Below are 26838 nucleotides of genomic sequence, written 5' to 3' on the forward strand. Positions count from 1 at the left end.
TGGAATGTAGGACTAGGGGGGATTGGGACTGGGCCTAACTCTGTCCCACTGCTTCTCAGGCCCAGCTGAAGAAGAGGGGGGACTCTGACAATCAGACTGATGGACCTACGGCCTCCCCTTCACAGCTGTCTCGCTCTCCAAAGTCCCCATTCCTTCCCCGGGCGGCGCGTGTGCTGCCCCCTCCTGGAGGAAAAGACAACAGGTAAGAGGCACCGCTGTACTGGATTGAATAAATTAAATAAATTAATTAAATAAAAACGGTCCAAATAATCCCCCCTGGAAATAAAAAACTGCCATCCCCCCTTTCCATTCCTTATGTCATTTCATCAATGAATGTGGTTTTATTTCAACATTTAGAGTCATCACCAGAAAAATAACTTATTTGACAATTTTCACCTGTTTCAAGTAAACTTTCACTTGAAATAAGTAGAAAAATCTGCCAGTGGAACAAGATTTATCGTCTTATTACAAGCAAAAAAATCTTGTTCCACTTGCAGATTTTTCTACTTATTTTAAGTGAAAATCTACTTGAAACAGGTGAAAATTGTTGTTTTTTCCAGTGATGAGTCTTGTTTTAAGTGTAATGAGATTTTTTTACTAAAATGAGACATTTTAACTAGAAATAAGACAAATATTCTCGTTAAGATTGTGAGTTTTTGCAGTGATCCATGTTACTTATCCTGTGAAGGACAGAGTCATATTGATAAGTTCAGAAAAGTGTTTTTTATTGTTGTGTTTTGATGTATTTGATGTAAGCCCAGTGGATATTTAAAGCCTACAGAAGGCTGCATTTAACTGCTGCTATGTCATTCCTGCAGTATTTCTGCAGCTGTTTTGGTCACTGCTATTATTTGTAATATATTATATTATTTGTAATCAGCACAAATTATCTGTCCCCATATGTAAAATCCACCATGGCCCCTGATTGCTTTTTACAACTGGAGTTCTGGTCGACATGAACTTTAACTCTCACTAAACTAAATCTCTGCTCGTCCTGACTCTAGCAGTGAGGAGAAGTCGCCTCAGTGGTTGAAAGAGCTGAAATCCAAGAAGCGTTTGAGTCAATATGAAAATGAAAGCTAAGTAAACAGTAAGGTAAGGTTGTTTTTTTTGTTTCTGTATTTACCGTATTTTCTGGACTATAATCCGCATCCGCTCTATTTAAAAAAAAAAAAAAAAGAAGAAGATATTTAGCCGCAGATATTTATGTTGTTAGATTAGATATTTACTACATGTACAGAAGGATTCTGAACTGTAAATGATGTACATGTTTGTACCTAAATAGATCCTTTCCTAACAGTGTCTTTTAACACGGCAGCAACTTTGCTGATTAAAACGGGACAGAACCAAGAGAAAATAACCGCTATTTATTTATCTATTTATCTGTTTGAAATCTGCTTCTACTTCTATCTGCTAAAGAAGAAGTAGCGTATTCTTCTTTGCATTTATTTTGTCTTAGTTTTGATTCTAATTCCGGGTTAGAGCGCCCCGAGCATTTATCGAAATGTTGAGAAAAAAGTCAAAATGTTGAGAAAAAAAGTCGAAAATGTCGAGAAAATGTCAAGAAAAAGTCGAAATGTCAAGAAAAAGTCGACATTTTGAGAAAAAAGTCAAAATGTCGAGAGAAAAAGTCAAAATTTTGTGAAAAAAGTCGAAATGTCAAGAAAAAAGTCAAAATGTCGAGAAAAAAAGTTTAAATGTCGAGAAAAAGTCGAAATTTTGAGAGAAAAGTCGAAATTTCGTGAAAAAAGTCAAAATGTTGAGAAAAAAAGTCGAAAAAGTCGAAATGTCGAGAAAAAAGTAGAAATGTCAAGAAAAAGTCAAAATTTTGAGAAAAAAGTCAATGTCGAGAAAAAAAGTCAAAATTTTGTGAAAAAAGTCGAAATGTCAAGAAAAAAAGTTGAAATGTTGAGAAAAAAGTTGAAATGTCAAGAAAAAAGTCGAAAATTTTGAGAAAAAAGTCAAAATGTCGAGAAAGTTATCTATTTATCTGTTTGAAATCTGCTTTTACCTACTTCTATCTGCTAAAGAAGAAGTAGCGTATTCTTCTTTGCATTTATTTTGTCTTAGTTTTGAGGCCCCGTTTACACGGGGCAAAAACGGACGCGTTTTCATGCGTTTTGGCCGTTCGTTTACACGTAAACGCAGCTCAAAGCCCCCAAAAACGATCATTTCTGAAAACTCCGGCCAAAGTGGAGATTTTCAAAAACTCAGTTTTCACGTTTGCGTCTAAACGGAGGAAAACGGAGATTTAAGTTTCAGAACGTCACATTATGCACCAGAAACTCACCAGCGTCATGTGTGCGACCTGTGTTTACAATTAGTTTGGCCACCGTCAATATTTTCTTGTATTTTACCTGTTTTATATTCTAAAGTCACACTTAAAAGTAACCCCCCCCCCCCCCCGTCCAGCCTCCTGCTCATTCAAGCCTGTGAGCGCGTCAGCCAGCAGCATGAAGCCTGAATTATGGTTCCGCGTTAAATCGACGGCGTAGGGTACGCGGCGTAGCCGCGTACCTTATGCTGTAGGCTCTGCGTTGGTGTAACGCGGAACCATAAATCAATCTTAACTGGAAGTTACACACGTGTCATTTGTTGATGTTTTTCCAGGATTCTGATTGGCTGGCATGACGTTAACAGCGTTTTCATGCGGGTCCGTGTAAACGAGGATTTTTTTGAAAACGTAGAGGGGAAAATATCCGTTTTTGTAAATACCCGGCTACGTGTAAACGTGGCCTGATTCTAATTCCGGTTAGAGCGCCCCGAGTGGTGGAAGAAAAATCCACAGAATAGCCGCACCTTTTATAAGCTGCATGGTTCAAAACCTATGAAAAAAGTAGCGGCTTATAGTCCAGAAAATACGGTATAAAAAAAAAAGAAAAACAACAAAACCCCAAACATCCATTTGTTCCAACGTTCTCTTCTTCTCTTTGCAGGTTGCCTTAACGATGAATCTGTATGAAACAGAAGCCTTAAGAGTAGGAGGAAGTGGATCTACAGCTGCTGCTGCTATTTGTTTCTCCCTCATTTGTGTTTGTTTTCTTTATGTTTTGTTTCGTTTTTATCGTTCCGGGTCAGTAAATGTGCATGGTGCCTTTTTTTGTGTCAAGTACCTGTCTAATGAAACAAGAACAACGAGGAGAAGGAAACACCAGGCTGCTCTGCTTGATCATTTCATGCTTTGACTGGTGGGACTTTAACTTTAACTTTACCTTTACCTGGGACCACGAGACACAAACTAAAGGTTGTTACTCGTTAGAGTTGCATTTCAGCAAGTGTTAAGTTTGTGGGACTGCAAAACCTCATCATCATCACCGCTGGAAGAACATCCAGCCAAACCTTTACAAGATGTTTAAATGTAGTCTCTTTACTCTTTACTGCTTATATGAATATGTTTGTATCGGCCACGTGTACAGTCTGGACGTTGTAAATAGGAATCAATCATGTGATAACATTTCAGACACTAATCCTTTTTTGAATAAAGAGAACAAAGCATCACGGACTTGAGTGATTGTGAGAGTGTGTAACATGTTAATAAGTGTAATTAGGAGATGTTATATTTGTATTATTGCTGATTTAACAGAGAGATAGTTTCGAAAGATGAAAACACTAAGAAATGACGACAACGAACGTGTAACTTAAATTCAGACTTCAGGGATAAACGTAACTCTTAACAAACTGCGTCTGCGTTTAACTAATGCATTTTCCCCCCAATAGAAACTCTATTAAACTGTTATTACTCACTCTTCCAGTGATAGAATGTGTTGTGTGCCTTTATAAATCCACATGCTGTTTTATATGCCTGAATATTGTACAAATCCTTCAAGTGTTCAATAAAAAAAGAATATAAAAATAGACTACATATAAGGGTCAACTGTACAAGAGGTGAATTTTTAAGGAATATTATCGCTTTTTTTTTTTTTTTGCATGTTTCAACAGCAGTTGAAACATGCAAAAAAAAAAGGCGCTATTCAATTTTGAATGTACACTACAATATAATTTTAAGTTAGTTAATTTCATAGTTTTTCCCCCGATACGAGAATTTTCTGCAAACCAGCCACTAGGGGCCGTCCCAATTTGTTATCGGTGGTTTTTGAAAACCTTATGTCCATAACTAACACCATGCCAAATATCAAAAACTTGTCACCAAGTGCACAATCTTTATGATTTTTGACATATTCCCTCCCAGCTACAAGGCCCGGGACCCAATGCAAGATTTTTTTTTTATTTATTATTTTTATTTCATTTTTGTGGCACCACTTGGTTCATATTAGGGTATTTCTGCAGCCCAGAGCCAGACCGGAGGTCATGAGACGAGAGGCTCCGGCTACAGAGGAGAGGGACCTGGTTGCAGGCGAGATGGCCGATGAAGGCGCCGCCATATATGATATATATATATATCATATATGATATATATATATATATATATATATATATATATATATATATATATATATATATATATATATATATATATATATATATATGTATATGTATGTATGATATATCCAATCCAGACCGGGGGAAGGAGTTGAGATGGCGGAGTGAACGGTCGTGTTTTCTGCAGGCTCTGTTATTAAACTTTTAAAACCGTCCTAAACAAACTATACTTTGACAAAAAAACATCCAACTGCACAGAAACTTACAGAACTTAAAGAAGGATATGCACTCATTGCATATATGAAAACAGGTTTAATAACTTTGTTACCAAAACCCAAAAAGATCTGTTCATGTTAGAAAACTGGAGACCAATATAACCTTACTATGCAACGATTACAAATTACTTGCTTTAGTTTATGCAAATCGCCTAAAGGTAATACTTGGAAAATTTGTAGAAGAATATCAATCAGCTTTTATAAAGGGAAGATTATTCACAACCAGATTCCACTGATTCTGGATATGATTGATTACCAGTCATTTATTCAATCAGATCGTCTTGTGCTTTTCATAGATTTTTTCAAAGCATTCGAGACCGTGGAACATGATTTTATGTTTACAGTGCTCAATAGCTCCGATTTGGAGAAGGTTCTGCAAGGTTATTAAAATGTTTTATAATGATATCTACAGCTATATCTCCCTCAACCCTGGAATGACACCAACAATTAAGATCTTACGCGGAATTAGACAAGGTTGTCCTATGTCGCCAAAATTATTTATTTTATGTACGCAAATGCTAGCATATCTAATTGTAAATCACCCTCAAATAAAGGAATTACCATTTTCGATTATTAATATAGAATAAGTCAATTTCCCACAACTGGAAAAAAAAAAAAAAAAAAAAAAAATTTTTATTCTCATTAAATTATAGAATCATTTTTCAAAATGTTTCAAAATATGCCTATTTGTGGAAAAGATATGTAGTATTTGAGTTACATAAACGCTTGTTATTTGTTTTCTTCCTAATTGTCCTTGTGGTCAAGAACCCCCAACACAAAAATGGTTTGGCCGCTGATCAAAATTGGATGTTATCATTTAATTCAACCATTACAATGGTCAAACTGTCCGGTCAGCACAAGTCTGGTGCTCAGAAAAGAAGAGAAAAAGAGAAGAAAAAAATAGAGGCCTCAGAGATTCTCTACACAAATATTTTAAAAAGGTGGTGACGGTGAAGCTGGAATTAATAAAGTCAGCGTAGAGCAAGGTAAGAAACAGTTACGTTTACCAACCTTGTAACTTAACCTAACTGGCTAGCTCTAATGTTAACGTCCATTAGCTTGTATAAAAACCTGAGGAGCAGAGGGAGAGGAGAGGAAGAGGAGAAGGAGAGATCCGGGTGCAGGGGGGCCCATCTTAGATTATTGTGTCCGGGGCCCCGGCAGGACTTTCAGCTGGCCTGTGAGAGATCTCTCTATTCTCGGAAGAATCCTACTGACAAAAGCAGAAGGCAAATCAAAACTAGTATATCCTTGTCAATCTCTTTATGTTCCTCCTCAAATGATTAAAAAGGTAAATTCTGTCATTTTTAATTTCATCTGGAAAAACAAGACCCACTACCTTAAAAAATCTGTGATGGTTAAAGACTATAAAAATGGTGGATTGAAAGCTGCTGATTTTGAATCCATGATTGGTGTATTTATTTATTTAAAGTGAATTGGATAAAAGCTTTTAACTTGGCACAACCTGAGTCCATATGGTTCCACATACCAAAGTATATTTTCCAAAATGTTGGAGGATTAGAATTTTTGTTGAGATGTGACTTTGAAATAACTAAACTGCAAATCAAATTGTCTAATTTCCATAAACAAATACTACTCTACTGGAAAATGATGTTCACCCACAATTTCCCAGCGCACAGCTCCACCTGGTGGAATAATAGAACCATCACTATTAACAGGAAGACCTTATTTAAACAAGAATGGGATGATAAAAAAGTCCTATATGTTACTGACTTGTTGGATGTTAATGGCAATTTATTGCAATGTAATACATTTGTAGAAAAGTTTAGTTTAAATTTCTCTTATAGAGAATTTAATCAAATCTGTAAAGCTATGAAAAAATATGAAAAAAGCTTTAATGTCCCCGAAGGGCAATTTGGTTTGCAACCACAGGACAATATACATATATATCCCACTTCAAACACACAATACAATAAATAAATAAATATAATAAAAGCAGTCATCAGATCACATTGTTCCCCCTATAGGCTGTTTAAAAACTTAACCGCAGGCAGCACAACTGCAATACGCCATCTACTGGTGTGATGAGAACTGCGATGCAAAATGGAAGGAAGTAGAGCTGAGCCAACTTGATATCCCTCTTCAATCTTTACTAGGTGATAAAAGCCTCAAAAGTACTCAAGCTATTTAAGTGACCTTACAAAAGTTCCCCTTAACATCTGGTTCAAAGAGGTCAGTAATTTGCACTTGGAGAGGAAATCAAGGCTACTAAGGTGGGTCGAACATGACAAGGATTTTAAACCAGCACAAATTGATCTGAGATTTAAAGAAATGACCCGAAAAGGCATCACTTCGTATTGTGTAATCTCATCTGATACAGGTCTGGAAAGTTTTCGACAAATGCAGGAAAAATATGATTTAGACAAGCAGGACTTTTATAGATATTTACAGCTTAGGCATCATTTTGATAAAAATGTCAAAACATCAGGTGATTCTGACACGGACCTTATTAGCACGATTACTGAAGCCTACAAGGGTAAAATCATTAAGAAAGTGGTTTCTAGAATATATTCATGCCTGCAATCCTCCAAAGCAAAGTCAACATTCTATGTTAAATGTATGTGGGAGAAGGAAGCAAAAATAACACTGTCAGAAGGCGAATGGTTGAATATATGTCGAATTAACTCCTCCACTACCAGTTCAGGGCAGTGGAGGGAATTTGCATGGAAGAACATAATCAGGTATTTCATAACCCCGAGAAGGACATATCTACAAGGTGGCAGAACTGAATCTGGATACTGTTGGAGACAATGTAATAATTCAATGGCTGACCACTGTCATATCTTTGGTGTTGCCCAGTGATCCAACCTTACTGGCTGGATGTAGCCAGAGAGATAAAATCAATTCTTGGCTTTGAAATTGAGTATAGCTTGAAATCTGTTTATCTGTGTAATCTACCAACTGAACTCAATCCCCAGGGTGTATACCTTTTGAAAATATTGCTTATAGCCAGAAAAAAGTCACTAACAAGGAAGTGGCTTAAGAGGGAGCCGCCGACAGTGAGAGAGTGGACAGCCACTGTGGAGGAAATACGTGAAATGGAATTGCTGACCTTCTCCCTACGACTATGTAGTGATAAGGCCCAGAAATATTGGGGGAAATGGCTAAAGTATATGGGTGAGAGACCGTTATAGAGCAATTACCCCAGTGTTTAATTTGTATACTATGATGGATGTTTATTGTCACTAAATATCTTGGACTGATTGAAAATCACATCGGCATTGGAAATTTCCTTGTTGATATTATTACCCACGATTGTTTTATCAACTTTGTTCCCCTGACTGGTTTTTACGCTACGGATTTATCTGACAAGACGCCTTCCCTACTCTGCATATTGGATATATATTACTGTACACTGGAGGGACTCGCACCCAGGGCTGGCTGCCCTCTCCTCTCACACCCAGGAACTATATTAACCCTTTATTACCGAGAACAATATGTTTTTTGTTTTTTTGATACACTATAATACACCCCCTTCGGTGACCTGTATGTTCCGTGCTGTTTGATTTATGTCATGTTTTTTTTTCAGCACATAAAATTCTGTATTATAAAACTAAAAAAAAAAAAAAAAAACAGATGGGATAAATGATCTGAGGTACCTGTTTGTTTTGGCCCTACAGGGAAAAGTGTACCTTCTCTTGGACGGGAGAAGCTGAAACTCAGCATGAAGAGGATGGTGAGGGTTCGCCAGAATGGCCTTTTCCCTCCGAGTGGCTCTGGCTTGATAGAAATAATCCAGATCATTCAAGCTAATGCCAATTGTTTTCTGGCAGAGTTTGACCACATTCCTCAGCTTGTTTTTATTTAAAACGCTGAGGTTACCAAACCAGCAGATCAAAGCAAAAGTTAAAATAGACTCAATAAAAGATGAATAAAACATTTTAAGAAGCTTCTTATCAACGTTAAAACACCTCAGTTTTCTCAGATAAAACAATCTCTGATTTGTCTTCCAACAGAAGCGTCTGAGTTGATTCCAAAAGACAGTTTGTTGTCCACGATGGTGCCTAAATACTTGTACTGGCTGACGACTTCCACTGCTGTGCCTTTAAGAAAGGTTTGAGTTGTGACGGGCGGATTCTTCCGAAAATCAAGAATCATGTCCTTTGTTTTTGACACATTTAGTTGCAGGTAAGAGTTATCACACCATCTAACAAAATAATCAAGGACAGGTCCATGGCCCACCTCCTGGTCCTGCAAGAGGCTGACAATCAGAGTCATCAGCAAATTTTATTATAACCCTTGACTCGAACATGCTCTTACAATCATTGGTGTAGAGCATGAACAGTAGAGGTGCCAGGACACACCCCTGGGGCGAGCCTGTGGAACACAGCAGGGAATCAGACAGGGTTTCATTGACACGAGTTCTCTGCGGCCTCATTGTCAGAAAGTCAACTAACCAACATACAGTATGGTTCCCGAATCAATGCTGGGTATTTTTGACAGCCTCTGAGCAAGAATATGAGGCTGCATGCAGTTAAAAGCTGATGAAAAATCAGCAAAGCATAGGCGTGCATGTGTTTTTCTACCCTCCAGGTGCCTGACAACAAAATTCAACAGTGTTGCCACAGCATCCTCCACCCCTTTCCTGGGTTGTTAGGCAAATTGGAGTGGATCAATAATTGTCTGTCACAGAGAGCAAGCTTTTTTTTCACCATGCGCTCAAAACTCATCACCACTGAGGTGAGGGCCACAGGACGATAATCATTCAGTGTCTTTGGTGACGATACCGTCGCCACTGGGATAATAATGGACTCTTTCCATAATGAGGGGACTTTGTTCAGTGACAAGTGTCATAACCCTGGCTCAAAGGCCATGACAGAAGGGGAAAGGACGCCACGTACTAGTAAATTAAGATATTTATTAAGGTAAATCAATAATCACAAATAAGATAAGGAATGGGATGTGTAAAGTCAGTAAAATCAGTAGTATGCATATGGTGTTGTGTGTGCAAAAATCTCAACAAAACAAAAAGGAGTGCTGCCAGGATGAAGAGACAGAGAGAGAGACTGAAGCCCCAGCCTTTTCTCTTCCTGAGGAGCACCCAGCCCAGGTGCTCCAGATCTAGCAATCAGCTGGCTCCACCTCGAAGAGGAAAACAGAGAGAGAGGGACTGAGACACAATATACAGACAGTTCATCAGAAAAATCCTTTGAGTCAAATCTCAGATAGAACTGATTTAGTTCTTTTGCCAGGGTAAGATCAGATTTATCAGCATAAGACACTCTTTTCTTCTTCTGCCTGGTTAAATAAACGAGAATGACTGAATGAATATCAAATAAAGTGATAGAATTGTTTTATTTTTCCTCTTTATCGTATAATGTTCACAAAAAGTAATGCAATTCATGTCATGGGTCGTGTATTTTGAAGGATCAAATACTCAACATCCCATATTATCAATTTTAAATCAATATTTCAGGGGTAGCATTATTTGATAGTCCAGTAACATCCTATCAAATAATGCTCCCGTCACTTAATGCATTCAGGGCACGGGAAGCATCTAAAATGATCTCTACTGACCTGATACTGCGCTGCAAAATATCTAAAATGATCTAAATATCTTAAAACATTTGCCTGCAACCAAATTGAACATTTGAACCTTTTTTAATTTCACCGCGCTGTGACGACATCTCGGCGGTGTCCAATAGGAGAGAAGGTGGTGGAGGGAGAAAAAAAACTTGCAGGTTGTAGATCAGAAACGATCAAGATTGAAGAAAAAGTCATTTGGGCTGTGAGTCTGTGAGGAGCAGTGGGATATAAGACTGCAGGCCTATTGTGACCTCAATAAAAAGGGACAAAAGTGGAGGGAAATCTCCCAAAATTTGGACATGCCAGGTGTATTTAAAAGTGGTAGAAAACTTTTGGTAGTGGTAGAAATCTATTGCAAACCGAGCTGTAGGCTACTGTACGTCAAAAGGAGTGGGAAAACGGCGTCAAACCGGGAAAACTACCCCCCCCCCCAGGGGCTAAGCCCCGGATTTCCTGACATCCTAGATCGGCCCCTGCAGGAAACGTTCACAATTAGCTGCTGTGGACGCGCCCGGACTCTCGGTCAGAGTGAAATTACATCTGCCGTAACACATGTGGAAGATCAGGCGTTAAACGGGCCCTGTGAGGTGATCCGAGGACGGAGAACAACTGCTGATAACCGGATCAATACTTAAAGGTTGATTTCACTCCTGAACTTTGTCTTTTGACTCAAACAAGTGAAGGTATGAGGTTATTCTCACATCTGATTTACCTGCAAACTTTGATCATTTTTGTGTTTGAAGACAAATCTACATGATTGTTAATGAAAACATTTTGATCAGAAACACTGTGATGATCAGCCGATGGTTAGTTTTCTTCCTCGATCAAACTTTGGTGTTTTTATTTTTCTGGAATGAAGCTGTCGTCTCCAGCATTAAAGTCAGACTGCTGTTTCCTGTGGAGCCTTTCAACATAAAGCGTGGTTCCTGGAGGAAGTTGTTTGCTGCTTGTGTAAGGCTCAATCCCAATACTCCCCCTACTTTCTTTCACTACATCTAAAAAAGAAGGGACAGATTTTAGGGCACTTGAAATCTTCCCAGGTCTGTCCCAATACTCCCACTACTCCTACTTTCAGCACCACCACTAAATCAGGAAGCTGAGAGCCGAAAGCTGTTTTAATTTCAGCTGTAGCGCTGTTAATATGCCACTTTATTAAGTTTTAATATTTTTTTCAGGCGTAAAAGTAACCGTTAAGATCCCCAACCTGGGCTCAGTTTATCCAAATAACGCCTGTTAAGAAATTTGATCCGATGTTTTGGGAGAAGAGCAGCCGGTCCGGGGCGCAGCAGCAGCAGCAGCAGCTGTTACCATGGTAACAGCTGCTGCTCACGTACAGACGTGATCGCCAGGTCAACCTGCGCCGTTGTCTCGGGGAGAAACCTGCAGCTCTGTGGAGAATTACCGCTGGCTGAAATAAATAATTTAGGAAAATAAATGTTGGTTTAATAGATGAAATCTAACAGTTGTAGCTACGCCTGTTAAGAAATTTGCTCCGAAAATTTCGAGATTTTTGCCTGCCGGCTCGGGAGCTGATTTATGGTTCCGCGTTACACCAACGCAGAGCCTACGACGTAGGGTACGTAACCTACGCCGTAGGCTCTGCGTTGGTGTAACGCAGAACAATAAATCAGCCTTTATTCTGGCGAGGTTTGAAAAGACTTCACAACAACGAGCAAGCGAGTGATTATGTACATTCACTGAGTGAATATTATGAAAGTAAAATATATATTTCTCGCTAGAAATGTAATCAAAAAGCATTTTTATGCAGAAACTAACTCAAAATATAAATTTTATTCACTAAAAAGTAAGAAATGTCAGCCATGTTTTTTTTTTTTTATTCAGTCCGCAAATGACGACGAAAAGCATTCTGGGAATTTTTTCTGTCCCTAGATCAAACTAGTGAGGATCAGAAAACCCTCGATCCGTAGGGACAGATTCAGCCACTACACTACTTTTCGTCACTCCCACTAGGTGGAAAGAGGAATTGGGACACCACTACCCTCACGGGAACGTGCAACATTTAGGGGTAGTGAAGAAAAGTAGGGGAAGTGGGACTATTGGGACAGGGCCTATGTGTTGTCTGATGAGGCTGTGAAGGAGGAGGACACGTGTCTCTGCAGGACAGTTTCACCTCTGAGCTTCTTCACATTTACAGGAACCAGACTCACGTAGAGGCCCAGTCTCTTTCTGCTTGTTCAAGATATTCAACCTCCTGTTTGTGCAGTAAAAAAAGTAAAACTCTGTTGTTCACACAATTTAATGTTTTTAATCTTAGAAACAGAAAATGAGAAAAGGAACTGAGAGATAGTAAGTGAGTAAAATGTATTTATAAAGCACATTTAAAACAGAGATATTATTGACAAAAGTGCTGTACATGATAATAATAATAACTAGAACATTTCGGGAAATTTTGATATGGGCATGCCCTACCGCCCATTCGTCCCCTCTCGCCGCTTTGGTTTGGGGCTGTAGTGGTTGTGTTTAGGGTGGTTCTATGTCAGTTTGAGGTGTTTTTACGCTTGTATTTCATTCATTCCTGTGCTCCCAATAGTTATTAATGGGGCGCGCTTTTTGGCATCTAGCGTTGCCACGGTAACGCTTTTGACTGAGAATAGTAATGCCCATCGAGGCAAGATGGAGACGCATCTAACGATGTATGCCGTGCATGGGTGCATGTTCCGGTTCAGGCTACGTTAACGGATAGGTTTTTTTTTTCACCATGGTACAAAACCCCATCCGAATGAATGGGCCATTTGGCCTGGATTTTGACATAAAATTTCCTTAAATCCCAGCTTCATGAAATTTGAGTATGTTGAAGTCCACAGCGTGCCGAGTCAGGGGACATTTGTACGATGTCTCTACGATAACCTGTTGCCTAGCAACAAGCGTCCAAATTCAAACAGAAATTTAAAAAAAAAATGAAAGGTCAATATCGCGAAAACTGTAGTAATTAGCATAATGAGGTTGTAGGGTCCGTTAGTGCCAATCGGGCCGAGTGTTTGAAAGTTTCAACAATGTCTCTACGATAAAGTTCGGCCGAGCAATAAGCGTCCGAATTTTCGCCTTTTTTTTTGCTTTTTGGCGTCTATCGTTGCCACGGTAACATTTTTTACTGAGAAAAGTAATGTCCATCGAGGAACGATGGAGACGCATCCAACGATGTATGCCATGCATGGGTGCATGTTCCGGTTCAGGCTATGTTAACGGATAGGTTTTTTTTTTCACCATGGTAAAAAACTCCATCCGAATGAATGGGGCCATGTGGCCTGGATTTTGACATAAAATTTCCTTAAATCCCAGCTTCATGAAATTTGAGTATGTTGAAGTCCACAGCGTGCCGAGTCGGGAAACATTTGTACGATGTCTCTACGATAACCTGTTGCCTAGCAACAAGCGTCCAAAGTCAAACGGAAAAAAAAAAAAAATGAAAGGTCAATATCACAAAAACTGTAATACTTGGCATAATAAGGTTGTACGTTCTGTTAGTACCAATCGGGCCGAGTGTTTGAAAGTTTGAACGATGTCTCTACGATAAAGTTCGGCCGAGCAATAAGCGTCTGAATTTTCGCCTTTTTCTTTGCTTTTTGGCAACTAGTGTTGCCACGGTAACCCCTATTACGGAGAAAAGTAATGCCCATCGAGGCATGATGGAGACGCATCCAACGATGTATGCCATGCATGGGTGCACGTTCCGGTTCGGGCCGCATTAACGGACGAAAAAAAGTGCGGAATAAGAAAAGGGAAACCTTTTCTAGATACTAATATATCGCCTTCATTTTCATGTTTTTCCTCGTTTTTCCGGCCGTGTTTTAGTTTTTGGGGATTTTTTTTTTCCACATCCGAGCGGGGTCATGCTGTACACCCCATGGTGCGCAGTGGGACTTTTGCGACTTTAGCTTGTTAGCAAAATGCTAGCAACATTGCCCTTTGGGCCATTCTGGACGATTGCAATATGGTCATGCCACTACTTGGCATGCCCATAATAATAATAATAATAATAATAAAAAAGAAAGAACATTCAGTGACAACAAATAAATCACACATTTGACCTAAAAACACAGATGCAAGAAATTACAGGATTAGGGGACTGGGAAACCTAGTAGAGGTGAGTTTTTAATCTTAAAGGTGGAGATAGTAGGGGCACATTGGATGTCTGAGGGTAACTGGTTCCACAGCAACGGCCCTATCACCTTTCAGCTCCAGCCGTGACCACACAGGTGGTTTTCTCTGACTAGAGGAGCTCAGGGACCGGTGGCTGACTGGAACTGAAGAAGGTCAGTGATATAAGCAGGGGCCTGTCCATTTAGAGCCTTAAAATCCATGAGTAAAACTTTTAACTTAATTCTAAAATATATGTGGAGCCAATGCGGAAGCCAAGACAGCGGGACATGTCCCCGGTTCCTCGTACCAGTCAGCAGTCTTGCTGCAGCATTTTGGACCAACAGCAGGAGTGTTAATAAAGACTGGGAGAGGCAATTGCAGTAATCAAAGCGAGACGTAATGATTGCGCGGATTACTTTTTCCAAGTCATTATAGGTTCAAAATGATTTAAGGTGGGAGATGTTACGTAGTTGATAAAAACTATTTTTAACAACGGAGCTTATCTGTTTGTCAAGACTGAGCCCTGAATCCAGTAGAACCCCAGGGTTCTGGCGTGGGATTTAACATGCGGGGTGAGGTGAGCTAGTTTACTTGCAACAGTGTTTGTTGATTTAGGAGGACCAAAGAGGATGACTTCTGTTTTACCACTATTAAACTGGAGAAAGTTGTTTGACATCCAGACTTTGATATATGTACAGAGTTGGTGGATTTCGGTGGGAGGTACAGTTAAGAGTCATCTGCATAGAAATGAAAAGAGATATTGTAGTTTCTGATGATGTCGCCAAGGGGAAGCGTGTAGAGGTAGAAGAGCAATGGGCCTAGTATGGATCCCTGAGGGGCCCCATAGGAGGCAGAGCCAATAGATGAGGAGAACCTGTCAATGGACACAGATAATGTCCTATGCTTAAGAATTGAACCAGGCGAGTGAGAAGAATGTTATTGTGGCAGGGTGCAGGATTGGGGCGTGGTCTGCAGGGGAGAGAGGGAGTGCAGGGGAGTGGCGCACAGGTGACGCGGCTGGAACAGCTGACGGTACACAGGTGTGTCTAATCACTCTCTGTGTATTTCAGGAGAAAATGTGGTGCTTGTGCACAAAATAAATAAGTTCTCCAAAGATCCCGGTGTCTGCTGTCTGTGTGACCCCAGTAGCAACGAGCAGTGCTACAGTGGCGCCCAACGTGGGGCACAAAAAAAAAACAGACAGCAGACACCGGGATCTTTGGAGAACTTATTTATTTTGTGCACAAGCACCACGTTTTCTCCAGAGGCTTTTCGTCAGCATCGTCAGCATAGCTGCTCGTCCGCTCCGCTCTGCTTCCGTCCTTTTTCCGTCTCCAGAGCCAGCACACTACTGAAATACACAGAGAGTGATTAGACACACCTGTGTACCGTCAGCTGTTCCAGCCGCGTCACCTGTGCGCCACTCCCCCGCACTCCCTCTCTCCCCTGCAGACCACGCCCCAATCCTGCACCCTGCCACAGTTATGATCCACATTGTCGTATGCAGCACTAAGATCTAATAAGATCAGGGTTGCATTTTCCCCTGGATCTAAAGTGTGCAGCAGATCAGTGGTCACCGTAAGTTAGGCTGTTTTGGTCCTGTGAAGGGCTCCAAAACCAAACTGAAAAGGTTCTACAATGTTGTGGATATTTGGAAAAGGGAGCAACTGAGAAAAAACCTGCTCCAGAGCAGCTCGGATCAGCAGATAAGGCTGTATCAGTGACTTCCTCCACCTCCCACTGGTTTCTGACTGCATTCAAGTGACATTAACACTAAAGAGAGGAGCAAACCAGAGCAGGATCAGATGGTCTGTGTGCAGCACCAGTGATGTGTGTTTCCTCTGCAGATGAAGGTGTGTGTGTGAGCTGATGTGGACGTGAATTCAGCAGAATGGACCAGTGTGAGGACGGAGAGGACGGAGTCCCTCCCTCTAAAACCTCTCTGTGTGGGGAACATGAGAGTCGGAGCAAAGCTCAGAGGTGAGATGAGCATCTCTAACTGTCCCTGACTCTTCTGCATGTCAGAGCTCAAGACTCACATCACCAAACATCATTATTACAGGAATCAACCTGGACCTGGACCTGGACCTGGACCTGGACCTGGACCTAGACCTAGACCTAGACCTACACCTACACCTACACCTAGACCTAGACCTAGACCTAGACCTGGACCTGGACCTGGACCTGGTCCCAGCTGTGTGTCCTTGAAGAGCGACCAGTCAAAGGAATATGTTATTAACTTCAAAGGAGACCAAGGTTCTACTGTAAAGAGGTGAGTGTATCCAAACGCTGCCAATGATTTATGTTTAATACGTTTTAAATATTTTTATCTGTATAACTTCTTTTCCATATAAATAGAATATTTACATTTTGAACTTTTATCTTCTGTCAGGGTCCATCAGAAAAGAGACTCTCTTGAACATGAACCCAGCTGTTTGTCCTTGAAGAGCGACCAGTCAAAGGAATATGTTATTAACTTTAAAGGAGACCAACATTCTTCTTCAGAGAGGTGAGATGTATTTAAACACATTAAATGTATTTAAATCAGTCCTCATGTTAGGAAATGTCCCCATGTTTCTTCCTGAGTAGATCGTGTAGTCCTGGACCCCTGTGGTCCTCCATCACCTGATGGTGATCTGAGCTTCCTCCTCATAGATCTTCATCTCCTGTCAGGAGCTTTTTCCTCTGGTTGACACATCTGTAGGTCTCACCTTCCAGAGGACTGATCCTGATGATGGTCCAGAGTTCCTCTTACTGATCCTGATGATGATCCAGAGTTCCTCTTACTGATTCTGATGATGGTCCAGAGTTCCTCTTACTGATCCTGATGATGATCCAGAGTTCCTCTTACTGATTCTGATGATGGTCCAGAGTTCCTCTTACTGATCCTGATGATGGTCCAGAGTTCCTCTTACTGATCCTGATGATGGTCCAGAGTTCCTCAGCTGCTTCATGTCTCCATCAGTTGTCCATGTTCCTGATCTTGTTGTAACTTTTCACTGAGGTCACATGTTCTCGGTGGATCAGCAGGACTAGTAAACCTTTAGCACCACCAGTCCTCTGATGGACTGTCCTCATCCCAACAGGACTTCATGGACCTTCAGCTGCTGTTTGTCTCTGTGAGGACAGACATGATGTGAGCTAATTCTTCCTGGTTCCTCCACAGAGTGGACCAGCAGAGCTCAGAGTCCCCCAGTGGTCCGTCTGTCCAGCAGCATCAGACACAGCTGGACTCCATCTTTCAGGTCTGCACATGAACAACAACTGCTTCTCCTTCTGTTCTGTTGATGTTTGTCTCCATACTGGTCTCTGGAGACCAGTGGACTGTCAGTCTGTCCAACATGGGTCTGATGTTTGTCTCCATGCTGGTCTCTGGAGACCAGTGGACTGTCAGTCTGTCCAACATGGACCTGATGTTTGTCTCCGTGCTGGTCTCTGGAGACCAGTGGACTGTCAGTCTGTCCAACATGGGTCTGATGTTTGTCTCCATGCTGGTCTCTGGAGACCAGTGGACTGTCAGTCTGTCCAACATGGACCTGATGTTTGTCTCCGTGCTGGTCTCTGGAGACCAGTGGACTGTCAGTCTGTCCATCATTTGTGTCCTTCATGTGGTCTTCTGTTCCAGCTGCTGGAGGACAACATTGTCCGGTTTGTGAAGAACGAGCTGAAGAAGATCCAGAAGGGTCTGAGTCCAGATTACCCAGAATCCCTAGAGCATCTGTTGGAGGGTGAGGATGAAGAGCAGAGGAGGAGCAGCAGAGATGCGTTTGTGAAGATCACAGTGAACTTCCTGAGGAGAATGAAGCAGGAGGAGCTGGCTCAGCGTCTGCAGAACAGTAAGAGGATTTCTCATTAATTTAAGCTTCTGGATAAATGACCCAGAATGCCTCAGGAGACGAACAACATTCACAGATCAGCCACAACATTCGCCCCCACATGGTACCCCCCTCCCCCTCCCCCCCTAGAGTAGCACCCTCCCTGTACAGGACAGCATTAATATGTTTATCCCACCAAGACCACAAGATAACTGGAAGATTGTAGTCCTGGTTTTCCTCTTCCAGGAATCCTGCTGAACTCCAGATTGTCTTGATGGTTCTACCATAATTTGATCAGATCATCTTCTGGATTTTTTCTTAACAGTCTCCGGGTTTCGAGCGGCACAAAGCCGCGGCGATCACTTGGATGTGCTGTGCCGGTACCCCCCCCCACCAACCCCCCCACACACCCACATACAAGTCTTGTGATGATGTCTGTTGTTTTGTGTGCCGAGGTGTTTTTTGCACCATGAAACTGTGTATTATACCCCCCCCCCCCCCCCATCCCAGTGTTACCCTTGGAAAAACAGGTGCATAATCCCATCGTGCCGCCGCCGGTGTATCCGAAGTCAAAAACTGTTTTCTAAGCTGACTTTAATAAACCTGATTTTGATTCTGATTCTGATGTTCTTGTCACTTTCACGTCCTGAATGTTCAGAGGTGTTTTGGTGGTAAAAGTGATTCTACTCAGTATTGTACAGCTCATCATAATGTTAGAGTTGATCAGTGTTGGTTCACATCCCGATTCTTTAGGAGAATTAAGTTGAACTTCATGAAACACTAATTGCTTTCTTTTTTCCACTTTTATTAAGGTACTTTTGCTGCAGTTTGTAAAAAGCGGCTGAGATCTAAGCTGAAGAAGAAGTCCCAGTGTGTATTTGAGGGGATTGGTAAAGCAGGAAACCCAACCCTTCTGAAGCAGATCTACACAGAGCTCTACATCACAGAGGGAGGGACCGGAGACGTCAATGAAGAACATGAAGTCAGACAGATTGAAGCAGCTTCCAGGAAACCACACAGAGCAGAAACAGCCATCAGACAGGAAGACATCTTTAAACCCCCACCTGGAAAAAGAGGACCAATCAGAACAGTGATGACGAAGGGAGTGGCCGGCATCGGGAAAACAGTCCTAACACAGAAGTTCACTCTGGACTGGGCTGAAGGCAGAACCAACCAGGACATCCAGTTCCTGCTTCCATTCACCTTCAGAGAGTTGAATGTGCTGAAAGAGAGAACGTTCAACTTGGTGGAACTAGTTCATCACTTCTTCTCTGAAACCAGAGAAATCTGCAGCTTTGAAGAGTTCCAGGTCGTGTTCATCTTTGACGGTCTGGATGAGAGTCGACTTCCTCTGGACTTCCACAACAATGAGGACCTGACTGATGTTACAGAGTCAACCTCAGTGGATGTGCTGCTGACAAACCTCATCAGGGGGAACCTGCTTCCTTCTGCTCGTCTCTGGATCACCACACGACCCGCAGCAGCCAATCAGATCCCTCCTTACTGTGTTTCCATGGTGACAGAGGTCAGAGGGTTCACTGACCCACAGAAGGAGGAATACTTCAGGAAGAGGTTCAGAGATAAGAAGCAGACCAGCAGGATCATCTCCCACATCAAGACATCACGGAGCCTCCACATCATGTGCCACATCCCAGTCTTCTGCTGGATCACTGCTACGGTCCTGGAGAACGTCCTGGAGAACGTCCTGGAAACCAGAGAGGGAGGGGAGCTGCCCAAGACCCTGACTGAGATGTACATCCACTTCCTGGTGGTCCAGGCCAAACTGAAGAGGGCCAAGTATGACGGAGGAGCTGAGACGGATCCACACTGGAGTCCAGAGAGCAGGAAGATGGTGGAGTCTCTGGGAAAACTTGCTTTTGAGCAGCTGCAGAAAGGAAACCTGATCTTCTATGAACCAGACCTGAGAGAGTGTGGCATCGATGTCAGAGAGGCTTCAGTGTACTCAGGAGTGTTCACCCAGATCTTTAGAGAGGAAAGCAGGCTGTACCAGGACCAGGTCTTCTGCTTCATCCATCTGAGTGTCCAGGAGTTTCTGGCTGCTCTTCATGTCCATCGGACCTTCATCAAGTCTGGAGTCAACCTGCTGGAAGATCAACAAACAACTCGCGCTTCTTCAACAGGTTTCTATCCGACAACTGTGGACTGGATCTTACAGAGTCCAAACGGACATCAGACCTTCATCAAGTCTGAAATCAACCTGCTGGGGCAACAGAGAAACACAGAGACTGAGCTCTATCAGACAGCTGTGGACAAGGCCTTACAGAGTCCCAACGGACACCTGGACTTGTTCCTGCGCTTCCTCCTGGGTCTTTCACTGGAGACCAATCAGAACCTCCTACGAGGTCTGTTGGAACCAAAACAAAGAAGATCACAGAACAATCAGGAAACAGTTGAATACATCAAAAAGAAGATAAGTGAGGATCTGTCTGCAGAGAGAAGCATCAACTTGTTCCACTGTCTGAATGAACTGAACGCTGGTTCTTTGGTGGAGGAGGTCCAACAGTCCCTGGGGTCAGGACGTCTCTCCACAGGTGAACTGTCTCGTGCTCAGTGGTCGGCTCTGGTCTTCATCTTACTGTCATCAGAAGAAGATCTGGAGGTGTTTGACCTGAAGAAGTTCCGAGCTTCAGAGGAGGTTCTACGGAGGCTGCTGCCGGTGGTCAAAGCCTCCAAGAAAGTTGTGTAAGGACGAACACGGACATACCTGTTTTAATTACAATCACATGTTCTTGGAGGAAACCAGTTAAATTCACTGGAGACTGGGGGTCGGGGACGGCAACAGCACAGCAGGCAGGTGGAAGCAGCAACGGGATGACCAGGGGTGGGGACCGCAGGCCAGTAGCAGCTCCCGAAGCTCCGGCCCAATCAGCAAGTCCCAGGTTGGGGTGCAGGGTCGGGGAAAGGTTGGGAAGGGGCAGGGCCAGGGAGAGGACCAGTTCTCCTCAATGATTCATCTCAGGAACCAGAGAAATGCAGCGATCACTATCAATACATGATCAATACTTAATGATTATTAGTTGAAATAATCAGTATTCATTTATATATAATTTATTTCTTTGTTAAATTACATAATCAACTTTTAAATAAGCTCATGATCTCTCTTTAATCTCCTCTGCAGGTTGAGGGGCTGTAACCTCTCAGAGAACATCTGTGCAGATCTGTCCTTAGTTCTCAGCTCTCAGTCCTCCAGTCTGACAGAACTGGACCTGAGTAGCAACAACCTGCATGATTTTGGACTGAAGAAGCTGTGTCCTGGACTGGGGAGTCCACACTGTCACCTGGAGTCTCTCAGGTCAGAATCCACCAAGTGTTCAACTGGTGACCGTTACAACTGTTTGTTTGGTTGTTTTATTAGATCCCCGTTAGCTGTTGACCTTTCACAGCAGTTTCTCTGGGGTCTCATCAGAATCATCAGCTTAATTACAACATTATCATTAATTAAAATACATAAACAAACTGCTCACAACTCAGAGACAACAGACACTAGGACACCTCCTAAAAGTAAAAAAAACAACATTATAATCAGCACAATGGCATTGTTACTCTACATTTCCTCTTTTGTCAGGATTTACATTTTCCCATCACACTCTCAAACAACATATTAAGAAAAATCAAATGAATAGCTCAATTTAAAAAAGAATAAAACATATTTTCCATTTTTCAACAGAACAAACAGCTTTCTGGAACGTGTGAGATAGAACAAATAATCATGTGCTGTTCACATTTTAACACCTCCTTCAGCAAAACCAAAAACAAAAAATAAATAGAGGGAAACCAAACAGTGTCAACACAATAAACAGATTATTAGCTCAATTCATAACAGTCCATTTTATTCTCCTGAGTAAACAAAAATAACTTGAGCTTCTTCTTAAAGCTTATCATATTATCTAAAGTCCAAAGGTCTGGTAATTCACTCCACACCACCATCACTCTGTGATTCATTGTCTGTATTTTATTCATAACTACTTCATTGATTAAAGTCCTCAATGAATATTGCCTCCTACATTCTCCACCTAACCAGGGTGGATGGGGATTAATTACTTCCACTGGTCTGATAAAGGCGCTGAATGGCTCAGCCATCTGCTTTGTTCTGATTTACCTGCAGCCTGGCCAGGTTACGTTTGGTTGTACTGGACCAAATCACGGAGCAATAATCTACATTTGACAAGACGATGTGTGTATCACCTGTTTAATCAAATCATTAGGCAGAAACTTCCTGCAGTGTTTAATCACAGCTATGCCTCAACCCATTCTCAGCACTATTTGGTCAACTTGTCTATTCCAGGACATTTGACTCTCTACAACATCCCCTAATACCTTCACTTCTGTTACTTGCTCTATCACTACATCACCCGTAGTTAAGCATAGCAAAAATAAATGTTTTAAACCTAAAACAGTACACTTTCTCTTCACCTCATTCAGAACTCATTTGTTTCTTATCATTCATTTGTATGTTAATTTTAATTCCACTCTTTAAATCCCAGTTACATCAGTAGGCACATTTGCTGATGTATAAACTGTCGAATCGTCAGCATATATTTGCAATGGTGGCATAATTTAGAATAAATAGTAAATCATTGATGAATATTGAAAATAAAAACAGATCCAAAGAACTCCCTTGGGGAACCCCACAGCTCACGCTCTCAGCTTGGAATCACTGCCATTAAAGTAAACAGTGCTTTTCCTATCAGACAAATAACTCTTACCACATGCAATAGTAGCTGAATCAAAACCATAGCAGGGTAACTTATTCAATAACACATTATGGTCAAGAACATCAAATGCTGCTCATATCCAACAGTACAGTACCAACTACTTTTTTGTCATCCATTTCATACAACCAATCATCCGTCATCTGAGCAGGTGTCGTAGCTGTGGAATGGCCTTTCTTGTATGAATGTTCATATTCTGAATTTAACCAATTTTTCAAAAACTTACAACTTTCTGACACTAAATGACGGTTTTGATGTGTTCCAGTCAGGTTTCCGGCCACATCACAGCACTGAGACAACTGTAGTAAAGGTCCTTAATGATATCCACTCCAATACTGGCAACATTTCAGTCTTAGTCCTCCTGGATCTCAGTGCTGCTTTCAACACAATCAACAAGAACATCTTGATAGACAGGTTGATGAACTGGTTGGCACTTTCTAGTACAGCAATAACCTGGTTTCAGTCCTATCTAAAAGACAAAGAATATTTTGGTATATCTTTAGGTAACTACAAATCAGAGCTAACACAAATAACATGTGGAGTTTCTCAAGGTTCAATTCTGGGGTCTCTTTTGTTTAATTTACATGCTCTCACTTGCTCAAATTATGAAAAAGAACAAAACGTGCTACCATGACTATGCAGATGACACCCCGATCTATATAAGCATCTCACCTAGAGGCTAAAATCAAATTAAAAAATGTATCAAGAGCTGCGTTCTGGCCATTGTTTATGTAATAATTGCTCGGGGGTTTATGTTCATGTTCTGGTTCTCTGGAAAGCGTCTAGAGACAACTGTTGTATTAGACGCTATATAAATAAAATTGAATTGAATTCAAATGCATCGATTGCATTAAAAAGAGGATGTGCCACGATTTAATTAAGTTAATTGAAGATAAAAACAGAAATAATCGCGTTTGGAACCAAGTAAATAAGATTAAATGTTGGCATTCAGCTTCAAGTAGTGAAGCTAAAAAACAAATAGCCAACCCAGAAATCAGGGAATGGTTCTGACTCAGACCTGAACAGCCACATTAAGACAGTAGTGAAGTCAGCCTGGTATCACTTAACAGCTTCCATCATGATCACAGCGGCCAAACAAATCGTAAACACAGGTGGCACACATGACGTTGGGGACGTTTCTGTCTCATAATGTGACGTTCTGAAGCCTAAATGTCCGTTTCCCTCCGTTTACAAGCAAATCTCCATTTTGGCCAGAGTTTTCAGGAATGATGGTTTTTGGAGACTTTGAGCTTCGTTTTCGTGTAAACGGACGAACAAAACTCATGAAAACACCAGTGTTGTTGCTGCGTGTAAACGAGGCCTCAGACCTGGATAGGTTGGACTGACGGCTACAGGTGGAGCGTCAAAGTCATCATCCTGACAGGAAGTGTCTTAGATCCTCCCGTGTGGGTTTAATTCAGAAATGTCCTTTAATCAAGCAGCTCATTAGTTGTTCAAGTAAAGACTTTTCAAGTGCAAGCGATACAGAACCGCCTGATATTTAGTTTCACACAGACTTCAGAATTTGTTGAATTAGTCTGATAAATATACACAATTCAATCATTCTTATCTTTAACTAAAAGTAAGATATTAACTTATAAACTCATTTGTAACAGAATTATTAGGTTTTTCAAGTTAAGTCAAATTATAAATGACACATTACTAAAAGTAAAATATTTTATTATCTTCTGCTCTCAGAAAACATCATTTTAACTCTTTATAACATACAAGGAACATTATGATAAAAACCTCAGGAATCCTGCATAAATTATATAAAACTGGACACATGATATAAAGTCCAGGAGTTCTCCACAGATCCATTCTGGTGTTAATAATTGTTGCTAGATCAGCTTCTGATCTCTAAACTGCTGCTTTGAACAATATTTTAACATCAACACTAATCAAAAAGGGGTGAGAAAGCCGGAGCACCTGGAGGGAACCCACACATGTAGAGGGAGAACATGCAAACTCCACACAGAAAGACCCTGGGAGTCGAACCGGGGACCTTCTTGCTGTGTGGCAACACTGCTAACCACCAAGCCACAATGCCCTAGTAGAAATGCCAATTATATCTTGATCTTCAGGTCTTTTAAGAAACCAACTGAATATAAAGTTCCTAGATTGATCCAGGATTACATATTGTATTCCAGATTTCAACTCCAGCTGCTTTTCTCTGCAGCTTTTTCAAATGTTTTCCACGGTTGGATTAGTTTCATGGTTGATCATCTTGGTGTAGTTTCTCTGGGACAGTTGGGAGGTTTGTTGCATGAAAGTAGAAATAAAAAGTCCAGGATGTGTGAGAAAGGCTTGACATCTCCTCCTGAGTTCATCCTGGATGATTCCGCTGCAGGAAGACGATCCAGGATGAGGAGGTGCAGCTATGTGAAGCCAGGTTGAACTAATCCTGGTACGTGCACGTTGACGTCTGTCTTAAGCAGACCGTGAGGTCGGTCCTGGTTCACAAATGGAGGACGAGTGTCGCTGATGTTTCACCAAGTGAACAACAGCTTCTAATGGAAACGTACGAGGAGCTTAAACAGCTGATACGTTCAGAAATGTCCGCCAGACGCTGTTAATAAACTCAGAGAGTCTGACAGACAATAGTGGACAGACTGAATGTGTAGTCGTCCAACATATGAGCTGTAGAGCTCATTTACTGAATAACTTCTTACTGTGGCTGAAATCAGTCAAACCAACGTTGGCTTCCTTTGACTACCGTTAAATTTCATTTCAACAAATACAAGTTTACCAAAGATAAAACTCTCACCATGGAAAACATCTCTTTCTAGGTTTTTAATATTATTCCTTAATATGTCTGTTAAGATAATTTCATCCAGGTGACAGCAAGACATAAGGTACAACAAATAATGTCTTTTTATGGTTTACATTGTGTAAAACTAAATACACGTGTTGAAGTAAGAAAATTGAAATAATGCTGCCATCACCTTTCTAATTCTCATCTATGTGGAACCTGTAAGATGATGATGCTGAATTGTAATTTATCTCTAAAATGATGATGAAAATGAGGAAACAAACACACAGAAATGGTGAATAAATATTGATGAAATGAATGATTGATCAGAGTGACAGCTGACTGATCAGACGGAGCAGCAGGATGAAGAAGTCCTGCTTGTTATTCTGGTCCAGACCAGGTTAGTTGCACACCAGAAATCTCCATGGTAACGAGTTCAGCCCTGCTTCTATGCAAACACTAAGATTCTAACGTTTGTACTGACTGAGATATTCAAACAAAACATGTTACAATAACAAGTTTATCTGCTTGTTGAACACCGGAAACTAGTTTTACTACCTGAAATATTAGACATCAAATCATCATGTTTTTGTGTCTCTGACATTCAAACAAATGCTTCATTTTCTCTTCATACAAATGAATGAGTTGACATTTGTACCAGAATTCCTCCTGACATGTTTGTTTGTGTGGAAACTTGAATCATTTGGCTGCACAACATGAGTTTGTATGGATGGATCCACTGGTGGAGCTGCAGAGTTGAAGAGCTGAAGTCACTACATCTTTATTGGAGCAGCAGCATGATGTCATGAATATTGATGAAGATCTTTTTCACTGGTTCTGTTGGACTGTTTTAACCTGCATCCTGGTGGTTCAACTCACACCTTTTATTCTTTATTCAGATTGGAGAAATGCAGGTTGTCAAAGATCAGCTGTTCTTCTCTGGTCTCAGCTCTGAAGTCCAACCCCTCCCATCTGAAACATCTGGACCTGAGCAGGAACGACCTGCAGGATTCAGGAGTGAAACATCTGTGTGGATTTCTGGAGAGTCCAGACTGCAGACTGGAGACTCTGGGGTCAGACATATTTTAGTTGTGTGTTCAGATGAATCTGATGTGAAAGTTGTGTTGACACTAAACTGCAGACATCAAGCTGATCTTCTACTGATCCCCACAGACCATCTGACTGCTCTGAGTTCTTCTTCTCTGCTTTAGTCCACTTACAGTTTGTTTCTTCTT

The 26838-nt window shown here is 41.3% G+C and overlaps 1 protein-coding gene and 1 long non-coding RNA gene across 2 annotated transcripts in view; both read left to right on the forward strand.

Annotated features, from left to right (window-relative positions):
- si:ch73-138n13.1 (titin homolog) overlaps positions 1-26838 on the forward strand; it is a 348772-nt gene that overhangs the window by 66449 nt on the left and 255485 nt on the right. The window lies entirely within an intron of this gene.
- Positions 62-3498, forward strand: LOC133451363 (uncharacterized). Its single transcript, XR_009783165.1, has 3 exons — positions 62-202; positions 1008-1095; positions 2937-3498. It is a non-coding gene; the product is annotated as an uncharacterized LOC133451363 (long non-coding RNA).

Source organism: Cololabis saira, chromosome 9 (assembly GCF_033807715.1).
Source record: "Cololabis saira isolate AMF1-May2022 chromosome 9, fColSai1.1, whole genome shotgun sequence".
NCBI lineage: Eukaryota > Metazoa > Chordata > Actinopteri > Beloniformes > Belonidae > Cololabis > Cololabis saira.